Source organism: Lagopus leucura, unplaced genomic scaffold (genome assembly GCF_019238085.1).
Source record: "Lagopus leucura isolate 7727_CA_CO unplaced genomic scaffold, USGS_WTPT01 Super-Scaffold_100159, whole genome shotgun sequence".
In the NCBI taxonomy this organism is placed as follows: domain Eukaryota; kingdom Metazoa; phylum Chordata; class Aves; order Galliformes; family Phasianidae; genus Lagopus; species Lagopus leucura.
In genome coordinates this window covers 33,162,744-33,180,317 of record NW_024962335.1, presented here as the reverse complement: position 1 = coordinate 33,180,317, position 17,574 = coordinate 33,162,744, and the positions used below count along the sequence as shown (strand labels likewise).

At 41.2% G+C, this 17,574-nt stretch overlaps 1 long non-coding RNA gene across 1 annotated transcript in view; it reads right to left on the bottom strand.

The window, feature by feature from the left end:
- Positions 1–2,004: 2,004 nt before the first annotated feature.
- The window catches only part of LOC122190061, a 134,383-nt gene continuing 118,813 nt past the window's right edge, over positions 2,005–17,574 (bottom strand). Inside the window, exons 13-14 of the long non-coding RNA XR_006182072.1 lie at positions 2,748–2,837; positions 2,005–2,188 (exon numbers count right to left, since the gene is read on the bottom strand). This is a non-coding gene — a long non-coding RNA (uncharacterized LOC122190061). The remainder of the gene's footprint in view (positions 2,189–2,747; positions 2,838–17,574) is intronic.

Genomic DNA, 17,574 nt, shown 5'->3' with positions numbered 1-17,574 from the left:
CCTCTAGGCGTGGGGGAAATATGTTTTAGTTCTGTTTGGCACCCTCAGAATTTTTCACATTTGTAAGTTACCTACGTCCAAAATACTCTGCTGTTCTCCCAAAGTAACAGTGATGCTGCCTGTAATGATTTACACCAAAAATACGGTGACACAGTTGGCTATTTGTTTCTCAGCCCACCAAGATATGCACTGTGCAAACTGCATAGGCAATCCTACTGTTGCCTCTATGTAAGTAAGTCAGGTAGTATGGAATCACAGTCTTTGCTACGTATTATTTTATGAAGAAAGATTTCAAGGTGCAAAGGACAGGGGGGAGGGGGGCAAAAGGAGAATGAATGTACCAAGAAACAACACTTTGCTATGACCAAATATTCTCATCAACATACGCACATCCTAATGCATACAGGTAGGTATGTATGAGAAACTGAGAAGTAATAGAAAGGAAATTAATAATACAGCTAATTTCATCTTGCAGTAAAACACGAATATGAAAAGCGTGCACTTTGTAAGCATTTCCTGTAGAAAAGTTTAAATCACATATATTATATTTTAGTGCTGTGATGTAGTATAATGATCCTTAGGCAAACACAAACTGGACTCTTCCATGAAGCAGACACTTCAATTATGTTTTTTAGTAATTGGTAATTGGTTTGCAGTTTTGCTGACCTGACAGGATGGCGACCAGACACGTGGTTGAAAAATTAGCTTTCATTTTCTTTTTAAGTTGAAATTCAATTTTTTTCATCTTGGAATTTCAAAATGAATTCTGTCCTCGATAGAAGGACGTTCTGGTCACAGAATTTCTGTCCAGACTGTAACTTTTCGGAGTCAAAACACACAAAGCAGCTAGATTTTAATCTTCTTTTGTTGCTGCTCTCTGATATTGATAATACCTATCTCCCATATTTCTAAATTGCACTGCAAGTGTTGTTTATGTTCTTCTGATGTCTTATTTTGCTTCCATAGAACATATACTCTAATGATGCTTCATTCTTGCTCCAATAGCCACAAAAACTTAGAAGCCAGAATAGATGAGAATCACAATATAAGAGTCACAGAAAGTCAGAAAATAATCTTAGCACTCAGCTTCCTCAGTTGTCATCTGAGCCTAGGCAATATGTGCATCACAGGAAAAGGGCACCAAATCAGCACCGATTTTGATTGAGTTGAAACTCTCATTCAGTCTAGCTGGAATTATTCCAAAGTTGACTTGAACTGGGACTGAACCAGAAAAGTAGTTGGAGAAAGAAATAATGGCGTGATTTGGTGGATACCATGACTCAAATGACAAAGAATAATTTCTGCTCTGCTAATTCATAGCTGACTGCCCCACACGGTAAGAGTCCATAACCACCATTCCAGAGGTCACAGGGCTACAGGGAACAGCCTTTACTCTAACTTTTGGAGACAGAAACTTGTTTCTGCTGAGTAGTTACATCAGTAAGGCTGTGCTTCTCCCTCTCTCCTCCCCAGCCCAACACAGATGTTCCAGAAAAATAACTAGTTTAGACGTTGCTGTAGATACACACTGCAGCGTTGCCTAATGAGAGTTACAGGTAGAGCTGTAACACTTAGAGCTTTAAGAGGGCTCTAGATTGACAAATATTTATATTAGTTTGAGCTTGATTTATGGTAGATGAAAACGTTCCGTGCATGTTACTGACAGGATAGTATTGAGAAACCTTCACAGCTGTAGGCGTGTTTGGGTTTTTTTTTTTGAGAGGATGTGGAAAGAGGAGAGAGAAGCGATGGCTCCGGCTGAGGGCTGGGCTTTGAGCTCGGTTCTCCCTGCTCACCGCTCAGCCGTGGCCGCCGCCCAGCGGCCCGGTCAGGGCCCTGCAGGCACTCACTCAGCACAGGGCCCCCGCCGGGCCCGTGGGTGTCCCCCGGCGCCACATGCACCGCGCATCCCAGGTCGCTCAGTGTATCGTTGAGCTTTTTTACGGTCGCAGGACAATAACAGATCAGAACAAAACAGCTTTTTTTTCTCTTTTTTTTTTTTTCTTTTTTTTTCGCTCCCCCTTCCCCGCCCCACCGCGTTTTCGGCACTCGCACTGCTGGCGGCAATTCCTATGTGAAGAAGGGGCGGCTGACAGTGGAGCAGGGCTTACAATCACAAGGATGCTTCTGGGAACCGCCCAGCACAGCACTGTCTTGCTGATCTTAAATATGATCCGCGCTGCCGGTGCTGCACAAATGACCACAGAGGGTTAAAAAAGACATAATAAAAGTCAACTGTGATGCTCACAAGGATCACAGCATCACAGGATCACAGAATCACAGAATCGTGGGGGTTGGAAGGGACCTCCAGAGATCATCGAGTCCAACCCCCCTGCCAAAGCAGGTTCCCTACAGCAGGTCACACAAGTAATCTTGCACAGTGCACGGCTAAAGATCACAACAGCTACGAGGCAAGCTCAGCAGGCTGCATTCTGAACTTGTTGCTTAGAAATCAGGATTTTTTTCTGCAGCATTTCTCATTCCACTCTGCACATGTACTTCACCTATTGGGCACACACTGCTTGCTGTTCTGCAGCCAAAGACTCTCTTTTCCATCTTGCCCACTCTCTGCTCTCCAGGAGAACACACTGTTTTTTTAGACTAGGAGAACATCGCTTCTGTAATAACTTTTTCCAACCAAATCCACTATGCTCTTTTTTTTTTTTTTTCCATGAAGATTTCATGCTGTAATACATTTGTGAATAAATTCTTCCCTCAGAACATTAAAATTAAACCAAGAAGCTTACCGCTTACATCAAAGCCAATACAAATAGCCTCCGCTGGGGACTGAAGTAAGCAGCTCTGCAACCCAGATCTTGGGGGGAAAGAGCACCAAGCTGAAACAGAAGTATTCAAAAGTGCCAAAAGGGAAAGGAATTCTTTCGAAGAGCAGCTTTATGTTTAGTCAGTAACACTTGCAAAAGAGTTGAGAAATTTTGTAGGAAAGCACTATTGTACTTGGAAAATATGTAAAATTATATAAAGCAAAGAAAAAAGACATTGATATATTCATTTTTGGGGTTTGTAAGTCATGAGCACTAGAGCATCAATGCTTTTCTTTCTCATCTCTATTGCTTCTACCGATTTTCTTTATTAAAATTTCATAGAATTTCAGGTGTCTCACTTGCTGTCTTTGCTAGGGAGCCTTGCATGTACATCCCGGAATCTCAGCTCTAGGACTAGCAAGCAACTCTTGAAGATGGTTTCCCATAGTTTGGAAGGTGAAGCCCCCAGTCTATATACCTGATGTCTCTGCACATGTAATCCTTCACAGCTCTCTGATGACCCTGTCAGACCTTCCTCCAGCCTGTCTTCAGATTCTCCTTATTTCAATATGATGTGTTATATTAAATCAGTATTATCTTCATATACATACTGACATTTACTTTAACAGTACTGAAACACAATCATTTTCAGCTTCGGTGTTTCTTTCTTATTCCTCTCTTTGCCTTTTCTTCCCTATTTACTTCAATATTCAGTGGACATTTACACCTGCAAGTCAGTAACTGTGCTTCTAAAATTTCTTCTCCCCTGACTCTTTTTTCCATGACTCCTTCTTGTACATCGGGAATGCAAAAGCTTTAACATCTGTTGAATATTGAACTGCAGGGGATCCTTCTGGCTCTCTTGGCTTGCTGAACCTCACACATTTAAGAGTTCAAATGCTGTTCTAGGCAAATTTTCAGTCTCAAGGCCGTTTCACATGGAATTATTTTAAGCCAATACATACAGTTCACTAGAGTGTGTCCTGTCGGCCAGGAAGAATTTACAATTTGAGAAACTCAGACTGGATTGATCGGACTCATCTTCAGACTCCCTCCAGCATCAGACTTCTACCTCCTGACTTAGCTGACTTCTTCCACTACTAGTTCATATTGCTGTCCTTCTGGTTCAACAGATCATTTTTCCAACTTGATCATGTTGCATATATGCAACCTCATATTTTCATAACCAGTTGAATCACTCTCTACGTCCTTTCTTCCTCCTGCTTCTATTTTCCATGTTCATGATTTTCCTCTCCTTTAGGAGAAGATGGACAAACATCCTATTATTGGCTGTCAAATGTACCTTGGCTTGTATCACTTTTAGCCTACTAAACGTTTGGTTTTAGCACCAGGCTGGATACATTTCAGGGTATGAATTATAAATACCAATCCATTAGTGCATATCCAGGCTTCATCCTGCTTTTCAGGAGCTCCTTGTTAGTTGTTAGTTACAACAGACTTAAAATAAACAAGTAAAAGACCATTGCGCCTTTACTACATTTACTCTATTGATCAATGCAAAAAGCAAAAAATGTAAGAAGAAATAAGTAGAAATTTCTCCCCCCAGATTTCTTTCTTTCTCTTTGATGTGCATGTGCTTTTAGAATATTACTGTTCCTTGCATATTTGAATTTCTTTATGATGTAGTTTGAACTCATTTCCTTTGGCTTTACCTTGCATGTCACCCTACTCATAAGAAGACAACTGCCATGAATACAATGAAAAAAAAGGCAAAATTTGGTTTAAGGCCTATATTTTGATAAATAACTGTTGTTCAATGTTTGTTGTTGCTGTTTTGCTTTGTTTCATTTTGTTGCTGGCTTTTTTTTCCCTTGAAGCTAAATCCTTTAACTGCAGGCCTTACATTTTGTTGCTTTGATTTGTGTATCTTTACTGATGTAAACAGAGCTTCAGTTAATAAACTCTATTGCTTTATTATTATTATTTTTAAAGCCTCCTCTAACTGCAAAATGTCTCTTAAAGTCTAACAATAGCTGACTGGGATACCCCTAATTCAATAAGCTTCAGGAGGTTTCTTACAACATTCATGAATGCAAGATCTATCTCTACTGATCCAGACAGGTGCATGTTGGCCACAGATGCAAGAATGAAAGAAAAGTTTTGGACACAAAGACTCCATGTCTCACTTTTGTTTATGCGTGAATGGATGGCATGCCAGCAAAAACTCTGCATGGATACAAATCAGCAAAAAGCACTACAGACAAAAATGAGAGGAAGAGATTAATTTTTGTTCAGAGATACAAAGTAATGTTATTTGGCCCCCAGCATGAGTGAGCCCTAATTTTCTGGGAGCTAATTAGAAATGTGGATGTCATTTTGAGTGAGAAGCTGTTTTGCCTTTAGAATACTGCTTTAATACAGGATGACAGGACTCATTAGTGTCTTCAGATATATGTTTTTTTTTAAAAAACAAATTTTTATTTTTAGATGTCTTTATTTTCTGAGGAAAAAGTGCTGAGAAAGGAAAGCAGTCTAAGCCTTCAGTATTATTCCCCAGTCCCATAACAGTTGTTATCCTCTGCCTTTTCTAGTTTCAGAAAAATTAGCATCAATCTACTGCTGGTCCACAGAGACCATCAGTGTCAGGACCACAGCATAAGGCATGAACAGGACTCTATTGCATCCTCAGATAAAAAAAGATGTGCACTTTTCTCACTGGAAATATTCTAGACTTTGCTTGACAGTATCCAGGATAGCCTAACCTAAGTCTCTGTTTCCAACTGTGGTTTGGACCAGGTGATCTCCAGAGGGGCTGTCTGACCAGACTTTAATGTGATTCCATAAGGCAGCCACAGTGCAAAGGGAGGGGAGAAAGGCAGTATGTGCAGAGCCAGGACAGACTCAGGACACAAATCAACGAGGGGCTGTGTGTCATTAAACATCTACAGAACATCTTGTCAAACACAGCTAATATGAGCAGAGTCTGCCTGATGCTAAAGCATCAGTGAGACATCCTCAAAAACTGCTGAGCTTACTTATAGTCAGAAGATAATATATTACAGCAGTGCTGCCATATCCACTAACTGCCAAATGTAGTTACTCCTGAAAGTTCAGTGATGTCTGGCTATTTAGAGCATGGGAAAATGTTGCCAAGTCTCTCAAATTAGCCAAATAACTCAACAGCTGATACACTCGGCATATAAAGCAAAGGGAGATCAACGCGTTTAGTTAACAGGATGCCTTTATTCAGTGTGCACAGAGACTCACTGGATAGTATTATTTGAGAGGCTTCTTAAGTGAAATTGAAGTCTAAACCATCCAATGTATCCAGGAAGAGGCCTATATATATCTCACATGCAAGAGTGAGAGATTGCGTCAGCGGATTTATATGTATCAGTTTACTTTTAATTAAACTTTGTGCTCTGCTCTGGAGCCTGTAGCATTTATTGCAGCTGGGGAATTGTGGTTTACTGCAGCTCTTGGTTGACATTAAGTAGGCTATAGAGCCAGAAGAGTGTTTACAGGCCCTCGTTATTGATTCATGGCTGTTTTCTGCTTGCAGCTATAAAGTAGAAAACTAAAGCTGTATTAAGAGTTTGGGTTTTTCCCCCAAGATGAGAATTTGGATTTACCAGCAAGAGAAAAATGAGCATTTTCAAAGTTCAGAACTGACCTGTAATTTCTGTTCTTATTTTATCAGTAGCGTGGTTTATATTTGAACCTTTCATTGTGTAGGAAACAAAAGGCTGCATTCAGCTCCAACTGTTAGGTGTAAAGCAGCAGAAGGAATAAAAGGTTCAGCCCCTCCAGTTGCTGTTTGATAATTAACCAGTATCTCACAGTCATCACAATCTGTCTTAGCAATACTAAAGAAAATCTCCAGTTTTTCTGTCCTTAAATTTACAGCAAGTCCTGGAATATAAGCAAAGAATATTATCCCGGTTCTACGAATAAAGACATCAAGTGCCTCTTCTATGTTAGTGCAGTATTTTGACCTTTTATTATTTGAATGTGCATAACAGCAGCTAGAAGTGCTGCTGCAATACAGTTTAAGCTATGACTTTGTACATCCATTCTATTACAGAACATGAATTATGTGTCCCACTGGAATGGTTGTAATTGAGTGCACAAACCAAGTGCACAAACAAGAGGCTCCTGACAGAAAGAACAGAACCAGAGGAACATCTTCATGACTCTTGTATAAATCAAGTGCCTGAATTTTTACAGGTACAGAAGCATAATGAAGAAGGGAGTTTCACCCCTTGCAAAGTTTGCTGTCAACTCAAGATGGCTTTTAGTTGCAAAGTCTATTTCCTAAACAAAGTACAGATGCCTCCCAAATTGCAGTAGCTTTGAGATCTATCTTCATTATGTTCATCTCCACAAACCCTCTTTTCCAGCCAAGTCACTACTGCAAAACAACCATATCAAAAGGAAAAGCACCTAAGCAAACACAAAGCCTTTCACAACTTTTAAACTAAAATGAAAAAGCCTCTTCTCAGAATTAGCCTCTAACCCTCGGAGGAGCCATCCTGAGCTGTGACAAGAGTGCTACGCCTGCTGTAGCCATTCACACACATTTCTCTCACTGCTCTTTAAGCTGCTGCTGTTGACCTTGCCAGGGGGACTATGGTGTACTCAACAGAAAGGAGTATCTCCACCACTTTAATCATAACAGCTTGTGAGGCAAAAAATCTCTTTTTGAGCATTTGTACCTGCCATTCCCTGGGTCTCTTACTGCATGAGGCAGGACACAGTTGTTCCCTGCTCACCTTCTCCACATCATCAATAATCAAAGACTAAACTGAGTGAAACTCCCCTTAGCAAATACATAGGGTCTTCTGATGAGATATTATCACAATATTGAAAAAAACAGGAGGTAGCCTGTTCAGACTGTGAGAGGTTTTGGCAGATGCTCTGTTACTAATGGCAGAGTATATTCAAAGTACATTACAAGTAAGGATTGATAAAGTCATTATTCTGCAATGCCTGCTGCAATGTTAGCATTTGCAAAATATACTGGTTTTGATGTCACTATTTGCAGCACATACTGTGAGGACACAAGCACAAGGAATTAAGTAATCAGTTGGAAAACAGAGAGGTGGAGAACAAGTGGATTCCAGGAGGACATACATCTCCCCTTTCTGAAATGTTACGTCACTCACCCTAACTCCTTCAATACCATTCTGGAGGATACTGTGTATTTCAGGAGAAGATCCCAGCCACAACTTTCTGGGGCAACACTTTGAGACACTGCAAACTGTTGCAACTGTTGGAACAGTTTCTTGTTGGCCATCCTGTCTCATGCACCATGAGAGTCCGGACCTCCAAAGACAAGGGGTTTAAGATGTGGATGATCGGCCAGTGAAATTTCCAAGGAGCATCCAAGGCCTGACCTGCTCTGATTTCTCTTGCTTTAGGAAGAGCTTGCAGTGCAGTATATCAGAGAACTGGAGACAGCATCGCTCTGGAAGCTAGCAGGAGCAGGTGCACATTTGGACTGCTGGATGCCTTCCTAAATCCTAAAAAGTGTCACAAAATCCTTGCTATTGCCCTATGCTGAAAGCAGAAGGGAGATAAATTTTCTTTCTCAGATAGAAAAATAATAGATCTTTGAATGAGAGGAGCACACCAGAGCTTTTCTAATTAATGAAGAGAACGATGCTGGAGCTGGAAGCAAGAGGGGATTATGGCACTTGCATGGGAGAGAAAATGTTCCTATTCTCAGCTTCTGTTTCAAGATCAGGGCCTCAGCAGTACGTGCTGGCTCAGGGGTTATTTGTTGGCTGTCATTACAGCTTTCTATCCTTTGGCCAGCTGTTTTGTGTTGCATGTTGACACAGTGTTCAGTGCAGGCTGTGGTCCTGCAGGTGAGTCCATGCAGCTCTGCCCTTATGCACATGTACTCCTGTGTGGCTTTTAGGTCACACATTGCACAGTAGGGACAGCACCTGGTTTTCTTCTATGTGCTACAGTTTTGAGATAATTGATGAATACATACCAAAAGTGTTATAAAACAATTACTTACAGCATTATTTTTCTTGTCACATCATCATATTGAGGAAATCAGGCACAGCTTTTGCTCCACTTTTCTATGAAAGCCTATCATAAATTATTTTCCTTCAGCATCAAAAGCAGAGAAACTGCAGGATATGGCTAACCTAGAAAAACACAAGTAGGTGATGCAGCACAAGGTGGCACTCATAGTGTGGGGTACCTTCGTGCCCCGATGATACGCATCTTTCTGGTACTTTGTATGTAAAATTAATTCGAAAATGACATTTTGGGATTTCCTACATGTACTAAATTATAATAAAAGTCACCTGTGAATGGCAAAGCCTCTCATTCCAGCCAATTGCAGATTTCTCCCCAGCCATTGGTTAGAGCTGTCAGACAGCCAAAATCCACTTGAGATTGAAAAGGTGTGAGCTGTAAATAAAGGGAAATCCTGGATCACCACAAGGTGTTCAGTTCCGACACTTTGACCTCCCTTGGTCCCTTCTATGTTTTGTTCAGATTGTATTTCTTCATGCACTGTCTGGTTTAAAAGCCACCATAAATCTATGGTGTGAAGCAAGAATAACAGAGAAGGCACTGTGTAATACAAGGGGCTATAATTCCATCCAAGGCATTCAGGAGCGGTCGTAAATCAGCATGGTGGAGCTTCAGCTCTGAGAAGCGGGACCAGAGGCTGAGGTGAGAGCAGTCTCCATCCTCCACCTGCCCTCAGCCCTGATGCAGTGACAGTCTCTGGAGCATGCCCATCTACTGCGGCCTGCCTTCCTGCTGCAAAGCTTGGGGCTCCTCAGGAAGAAGGCAAAGTAGAATCACAGCTAACTGGAGTTTAAGGAAGGAAGTGAATGAGAGGCGTCATGCTGGAGGCAGGGGAATAAGGATGGGTGTTTGAGGGATGTGGATGGGAGTTGTCTGGAAGGGTTGTAGGCATAAGAAGAGGTCACATAATTTCCAACAAAAACCAAAAGGGATTAGAGAGCATTCCTTATCACTCATAGTTTCCTTCTATTTTTCTTTCCTGGGGTGTTTTCTATGAATCAGTATGAGGCTGTGCTCAGCACTGTGAAGCTTGGACAAGGCCCACTCAGAACCAAGCAAGATCAGGATGGCCACAGCCTACGATTGTCACCAGCAGCTCAATAGTGTTCACTGAGGAGAAATTTGCTTCTGGGTCTGCCCACTTTCGGTTGTAATTAGGGACAGGAATCAAACTGTAACCTCAACTCAGCTCCCTGCGCTGCTTCTCCTGCATCAGAAACAGCACAGCACTCTGCTAGCCTTCTCCTCCTTTCCGAGGGTCTTCTCTCTGTGCTGATCCCTCACAAACTCATTAGGACCAGAGGAGAGACCTCATGAGGTGAGTGAAGGTAGATTGCATAGAGATTGCAGTAACGACCAACACATTCTGATTTTTTTTTTTTTTTTTTAATTATTATTTTTGGTGACAGAGAGCATAGTGTGCAGCTAAACAGGACCAAAGAACATTTTAAATATTATTGGGAAACTGTGCACCTCGTCCCACTGCTAACTTCGGTGGAAATAAACTGCTGAATGAGGCCTGCTGCTGCTTAACACTGGAGCGCTGTGCTCAGTGTGCAACATCAGGCTGAAACCATCTCCCTCCCTGTTCCCTTCATGTGCTTCAACATGCTTACCTCTGCTTGGCATCACCAGCACAAACTAACCACCACGTGTTTTGGCTCACGGACAGTCAAACCTTTTTTTTTTTTTTCTTCCAGCTGCACATATTTTGCAGAGTTCAAGAAGCTGAACACAGGAACACATGATTTCCAGTTGGGGATACTTTCTGTAGCTGTTTTAGCTTCACTTTAGAAACAACTGTTCCTTATTTTGCATTCACTTACTCAAAGTAACACACACAGCTTCAATCATTAGAAACTTGGGACTAGCTTGAGCAACAGACACAGCACCATACATTGGATAACACATTCTCCTTTTCTTTGCTTTAATATGGAAAATCTTCTTTCAAGTGTGGAACACTTCTGAACTATATTCTCTTTCTGCACAAATTTTAATAAACCTTGGGAGCGATTACTTTTCTTATTTCCTTTTCTGTCACTTGGTACAACACACTGAATGTCTAAGGCTTAATGAATTTTAAAGTTCTCATTTTGCTACAACGGAGGATCTGAAAATATCTTAACATTTGGAAAAGCTAATGAATTGCAAAGAGGAATGAAGTGGAAACTAATTTGTCCATTTGAACTTCAAAATGTCAGTGAGGTTCAATGAAGAAACAAAAGTTAAATCACTAAACTCTGGGCCACCAATCATTGTATTTTACTTGTGGTAAATGGTAAAAAAAGAAAAAAGAAAGAAAAAAAAAGAAAATATAACCACCGGTTTTGGACATGTTGTCACTTAGGGAGAGAAATAAATTATGATAGTCTAACTCTATGTCTCGCATACCTAGTCACAGTAGAAGTCATTGTGATGCAACAGCAAGCCAAGGCTAAATAAAAATAGGACCTATGGGATTCCAAGCTGATTTTCAAGTAGGGGTTGCTGGAACCCCATCTGTCAAGCTCATAGGGCAGCTTTTTAGCAGATTTGGAAGACATGGTACCAAATTCAGGTTAAAGACAGATAAGTGTGGAGCGGTCACTTGGGAGTCACCTGCTCAGAAGAGTGATGGCTGAGATGGGCTGGAGCTCCCAGGCCATGGGGTGCAGCGAGCCACAGTTTGCTCTTCACAATCCCACAAGAAGTGAGACGTTTCCATCAGCAAAACTGAAATGGTTGAAAAACCTGTCCAGCTGTGTGACACAAAAAACATTAAGCTACCACTTCTTACAAAGGCTGCAAGAGCTGCTGTAACAGTAATGCCTCCCCTTTTATTAAGTTGGCCCATGAAATCAGTGGTGGATGTTGGTGGTATGGAAGTAGAAGTTGAAACTTCCTGCCAGTGTTCCATTTTGTTACCATGTGACAGATGGCAGCAGAGGGGCCATCTGACATAACGGCATCTGACACGGAAGAGTGTATGAAGCAAAGGTGTGTCACTGTGTTCTTCCATGTAGAAAAATGGCACCCACTGACATTCACTGCCACTTGCTGTATGTTTCTGGAGACCAAATGGTGAATACGAGCACAGCGAGGCAGTGGGTGGTGCATTTCAGCAGTGGTGACAGTGACATGAAAGAAAGGCACATTCTGGATGGCCATGCATAGCTGTCACACCATGAAACGAAGAGTGTTTCCATCAGCTCATCCATGCCCATTGGCAGATTATTACCAGGGAACTGTGTATGGAGATGAATATCAGCTTTAATGTGTAGGAAACAATGGTGGCAATGTTGGAACATTGCAAAGTTTGAGCCACGTGAGTCCCACAAATACACAGGAACAGAAACAACACCGTATGCAAGTTTTTCAGGACCTACTGAACCAACACACAGCCAAAGGTGGCAGTTGCCTGGATTGCATCATTACTGGTGACAAGACATAGTGCCAACACTAGTCAAAACAGCAGTTCATGGAATGGTGACATGTAAAGCCCCCATCAAAGAAAACCTTCAAGATGCAGCCCTCAGCAGGCAAAGTGATGTGCATTGCCTATTAGGATAGGAAAGCAGTGATCCCTCTGGATTTCTTGGAACCTGGACAAACCATCAACACTGCCTCCCATACTGTGATGCTGACAAAGCTGAAGGCCTGAATTTCCAAATTCAGGCGAGAGAAGACAATCTCTATCTTGCAACACTGTTAACACCATAACCTCAGTTTGAAGACTGTGCAGCACACTGCCAGTTGTGGTTAGGCTGTCCTATCATACTCCCAGCATAGTCCAGATTTGGTGCCTTCTGAATTCCATCTGTTTGGGCTGATGAAAGATGGACTGCATGGGCAACATTTTCCTAGCAACAACATCACCACAGCAGCTGTGAAACAGTGGGCCATCTCCATTAGTGCAGATTTTTATGAACACAGCATGAAGATTCTTGCTCGTTGCTGGTGAAAATGCATAGCTAATTGTTGTGATTATATTGAAAGACTGTGTTTTGTTGCTGAGAATTTGCTCTTATCAAACAGTTCTATTGTTTCCATGGAAATAAATAGGAGGCCTTACTTTTGGCATGTAAATGCCAACTGCCTTCCATGAGATCAGAAATTACTTTATTTTCAGCTTAGATGTTTACAATGAGAATATATGAAAGGTGCTTTTATTTGTGTCACTTGTAAGTGCATCAAGTATTTCTCTCTTCCAAGTGTTAATTAAAAACATGCACTAATATGCAAACCGCTGCACACTTTCAGTTGATTGAGAGACCTTTTTAACAGGCTAATGCCTTTGTTTGCATTGGGAAATCTCACTTGGGCTCCTCAAGAATGGAAATACAATTGTTTACGTTTGAATATGCAAGCTGGACAGGGAAAATCCTGGCTGGAATACAAAAATAAGCCACATCAGGCAACATGGTTACAACTTGGTTGTCTCAACTGGTGACTCATCCAGTTCTGATCTGTGCTGGAGACAGTGCTTAGCAGTGTCAAAAGGCAAAAGCCTTCCTATGATCAAATGCTGAGCACAACTGGCAATCATAATTGTTAAATGTTAGATGATTAAAAGTGCAAAGTGACTTAGGAACACAGATCTACTTGAAAATCAGAGGGACATTAGGCCTAGTTTTTTGATGCCTTTGTCGTGCCTTTTTAGCAGTGCTGGCACTGATTTTTCTTCTATGATCTGGACATTTAAATCACAGAGTTCTAGATTCCTGTAGGAATCAAGTATACACTTGAAGGAGCTTCAACTCTCCCATTTCTATGAAGTGCATTAACTCACCTATTAACTCAGACCAACGTACAGAGCTACAGGTAAAAAGCACAACAGACAAAGACGTGGGGATCTAAACATGCCTTGCACATCATTTGCAGGGCACTGATGCCTCTCCTCACCATGTAGCAGTGCAGCACATGCCGGGAGCTGCCTGAGGCAGCCTTTGGAACTGCTGTCCTGACCCTGCCAGGCTGGCTTACAGCTGACTTCTGCATCCATCAGCCTGCTGAGACGAAGAGATGGTATATTCCTGCTCAAAAGGCCATTGATGGTACTTGGCTTTTGTCCCTCCCACACCTTCCCACCTTCAATTTGCTTATGTATTCCACAACAGAAATGATTCCTTTAGTAATCTTGGCAACCATTATTCCCATAACTAGCATGTATTCATATTCTGAGAACTGTATAGCATTAGTTACAGAAAACCTCCAAGTCCAAACAGCTTTTTGCTGTGACATCTCTAAGGTAACTGCTGCGCACAATTACACTCACAGTAATTACAATTCAGACCTCCAGTTCTCAGAACGGTGTGTATTATCACAGATGACTCCTTCTAGAAATTTAGTTCTCATTTAATACTTGTCTCTTGTTTGGAGCACAGTCCTAGGAGCAGATGGGGAAGCTCTGCAAGCACAAGGAAGACAGGCATTTTTCACCAGCTCTCTGTGACTCCTGTATAGCAATTTGGTATGTCATGCTGAATCTGTAATGACACTGGCTGGCATACCAGCTATGGTCTTACTGCATTTCTGGATCCACTCCCTATATAAATCTCCTTCCTAATTTGCCCTTTCAGGGAAGAACTCAGGGGCTATTTCTGTGTTCAAGGCTTTTGCCCTCTCAGGGCAGCCTCAAAGGTACAGTCTCACAGTGTGCACCTTGTAGCACTCATGCACAGCAACAGTGAAAGTTTCTACAGCTGGTAGCACACACTTCTGCCAGAGTTATCCAGCTGGTCTGAAAACATTTTCATTTGTTTTAGTCTGTTATCAAATTGAGACAAAATTTTCACGCTGGGCATTTGTTTTAGGAGAATAGGGAGATTTGCATGTTAAAGTAAAACCCAAAAACACGGCACTATTGAATGGGTTCATAGAAGACGTGTAATGTTCCACAAATCCACGAGACAGAGATCTAAAACCTGTGAGCAGTAGCCTTCAAGGCAGAAACTTGATTGATGGTTTCACTGTCTATGTGACCGATTTTGTCTCAAAAAAAAAGTACCCTCTCCAAGGCAGAAAAGGAGAACTAATACCACCTGCCCGGGAACGTGGTGGATGCCCTGTCCCTGGATGCAGTCAAAGCTAGGCTGCATGTGGCTCTGGGCAGCCTGGTCTAGTGCTTGGTGACCCTGCACATAGCAGGGGGATTGAAACTAGATGATCACTGTGGTCCTTTTCAACCCAGGCCATTCTATGATTCATTCCATGATTCTACAAAAATCCCAGCCTCCCAGAAAGTCCTGTGAGAACTGATTTTCACCTGGTCTGCTGTAGCCAAATGTACAGGCTTCATTCCAGCAGGAAATACTCAGCTTCTGCTCATCAGTTAGTGCTGTTACACTAAAAAAAAACCCCAAAACAACAAACAAGCAGACACAGATTATAAAATCACACATTATGTAGCTTATGATTGCGCGCTTTCCTCTCACTTAATGAGCACCACAGAACAGTGCATGACCTCAGAAAGAACTAATGCTGTGTTGAGTTTAAAAAAACACCCTTGTTTTTAATAAGAATTCCAGCTGAAGCTACTACTTATGTTTTGATACAAGCATTTCTGTATACAATTCTGAAAAACATCTGGCACCATGGAGTTGCGCTTTCAAGTTTGTCGCAGTTCCCATTAGCTGTAATGATGCCTACTGCTAGGGCCAGACCTGATTAACCATAGTCTCACAAACTGCTCAATACAGGCACACGTAGATCCTAGTGCAGCAAACACCACGGATTCTTTTGGCCCTTTGTTTTAACACGATTGCCAGGATGACTAGAGTCTGAAAACTCACAGCTCATTCCCAAGAATACAATGCTGATCCAGACAGAGCCAGAAGATTTTAAAGTGACTTCAGGGAAGAGATCTAACAGGCTGTGGTAGAACGTGCAGAACATTTTCCCTCTTTTTACCCCTTTCACCGGTATGGAACATTTGCTGTGTATTTACTGAATGTAAAACTAAGCAAGAAATTTCCACACAGTTTCGCATCTTGGAGAGTAGCAGCACGTTTTAAGCTACACACGGTGCAATCACTACTCACACTCATCTAAGATGATTTTACTGCAGCTGAGAGCCTGCATTTCCAGCAGAAGAAAGAGTTCAGAATCCCAGAGCCCTTGAACATGGCCAGCACGGCAAGTATCCTCACAGCAGTTTTAAATTAAGAGATCCTCTTTAAACAATGAGAAGATTAAAACCAGCCACAGTATCGCCTATTCTGAGTTTTTCAGACACAGACTAATTTTTCCTCTTCTACCAACTGCCTTTATCCCTATGAACACAAGTCAAATAACATTCCTAACTGTTTATCAACGGTATGAACAAATGGCCTTGTTTTGAAGCGTTCATTGACCTCAAAAACCCTCAGAGTCCAGATATGTGTGATATTTTTGGATGAGAGAAGCAATGAAATACCCAGTTCTGCTGCTGAACATAGTATCAGTTTATTTGCTCTAACCATGGATCTGGGCTTGCTTAGCTACAGATATGACACATTTACATTCCAATTTACGGTAATCAGATGCTGTATAATTAAAATATACACGACTGACTCTATGCAACCAGCTTGAAACCTCTGATCTTAAGTTAACATTCAGTTTTACATGATTCCCATTTCCTGAAAAGTTTTGCATGTGGAAAAAATGATTTCCACAGTTGGGGTGTTTTTGTTTCTGTTTTTTTTTTTTTTTTTTTTTTTTTTTCCCCCTTTTTCTTTTTCTTTTTCTTGCATTAAGACTACAGTTTGTATTTCAAAATGCCTTTAATGGACCCAACTAACATTTCCTGGCCATGATTTTCCAGGTACAATTTGTGCCTTTTAGGTAGTCAGCAAATTCACTTTCAGGACTATTTAAATGCCATGAAATGAGACTGCTTTGATGAGATGAAATGAGCAAGTGAGGATACAAAATCAACGTCTGTTTTTGTCTTTTCAATCTGGTCCTTGATTTTCATCATCACAGCTTTTTATCTGTAGTACAAAATTGATCTGCTGAAGAGTGCTGTGTGACAATTATTTGTAAAACACTGGAAGATTCCTGAGGGGGACAGAGGGCTGAACAAAAACAGTACACTGCTAGTAAAATTTGTTGCATTCAAACTAAAATGTCCAGGAAATATGAACAACTTGAATGCAAGTCCACAGCATTTTTTGAATCATTTCCCTGAAAACTTCAATCCTCTAAAATGAACCAGAAACAAAAGAAATCAAGAACAGACAAACTCTTGAATAGCAGAACTTTTTTAATTCTGTTTTTCCCCATAGAGACCTTAAAAGAGATAATTATTTTGTAGGCAGTTATTAAAAATAATGCCAGACACTGAAGTTAGATGTATTAGGGACTGGGTAACAACAATTGTATGCAGACTTACTTTGCTGGTCACAGAAGTTTATTTTAGCCTTTGGTTTTTCTGTAAATTAAGATACTGATGTTATGCTGCCTATCAGGGAAGGCAGTAGGTTGTATAGTTATCTCCTGATTGGGGCAAAATCACTACCCTGAAACCACACAACCTACTACCTCATCCTGTTAGAGCACCAGGCGGATCTTCTGAAGCAAACTAGCATTTCACCTACCGTAAGTAAGATCCCCTAAAACACTTTCTAGCCCACATTTCTTAGCTTCAAAAAGAGCATAATTATGTCCTGTCTGCCCTTCCTCAGATTTCTTCCTGGAAGTCCATCAGACTTGGTGGGGTGACTCTATAGAGAATATAGAAGAACTGCAGTGGAAAGCACTCTCCTTCCCAAATTTGCACAATGTAATAAAACATGGGTAAAATCACAATTCAAAAATTGATTTAAAAAAATCTCTT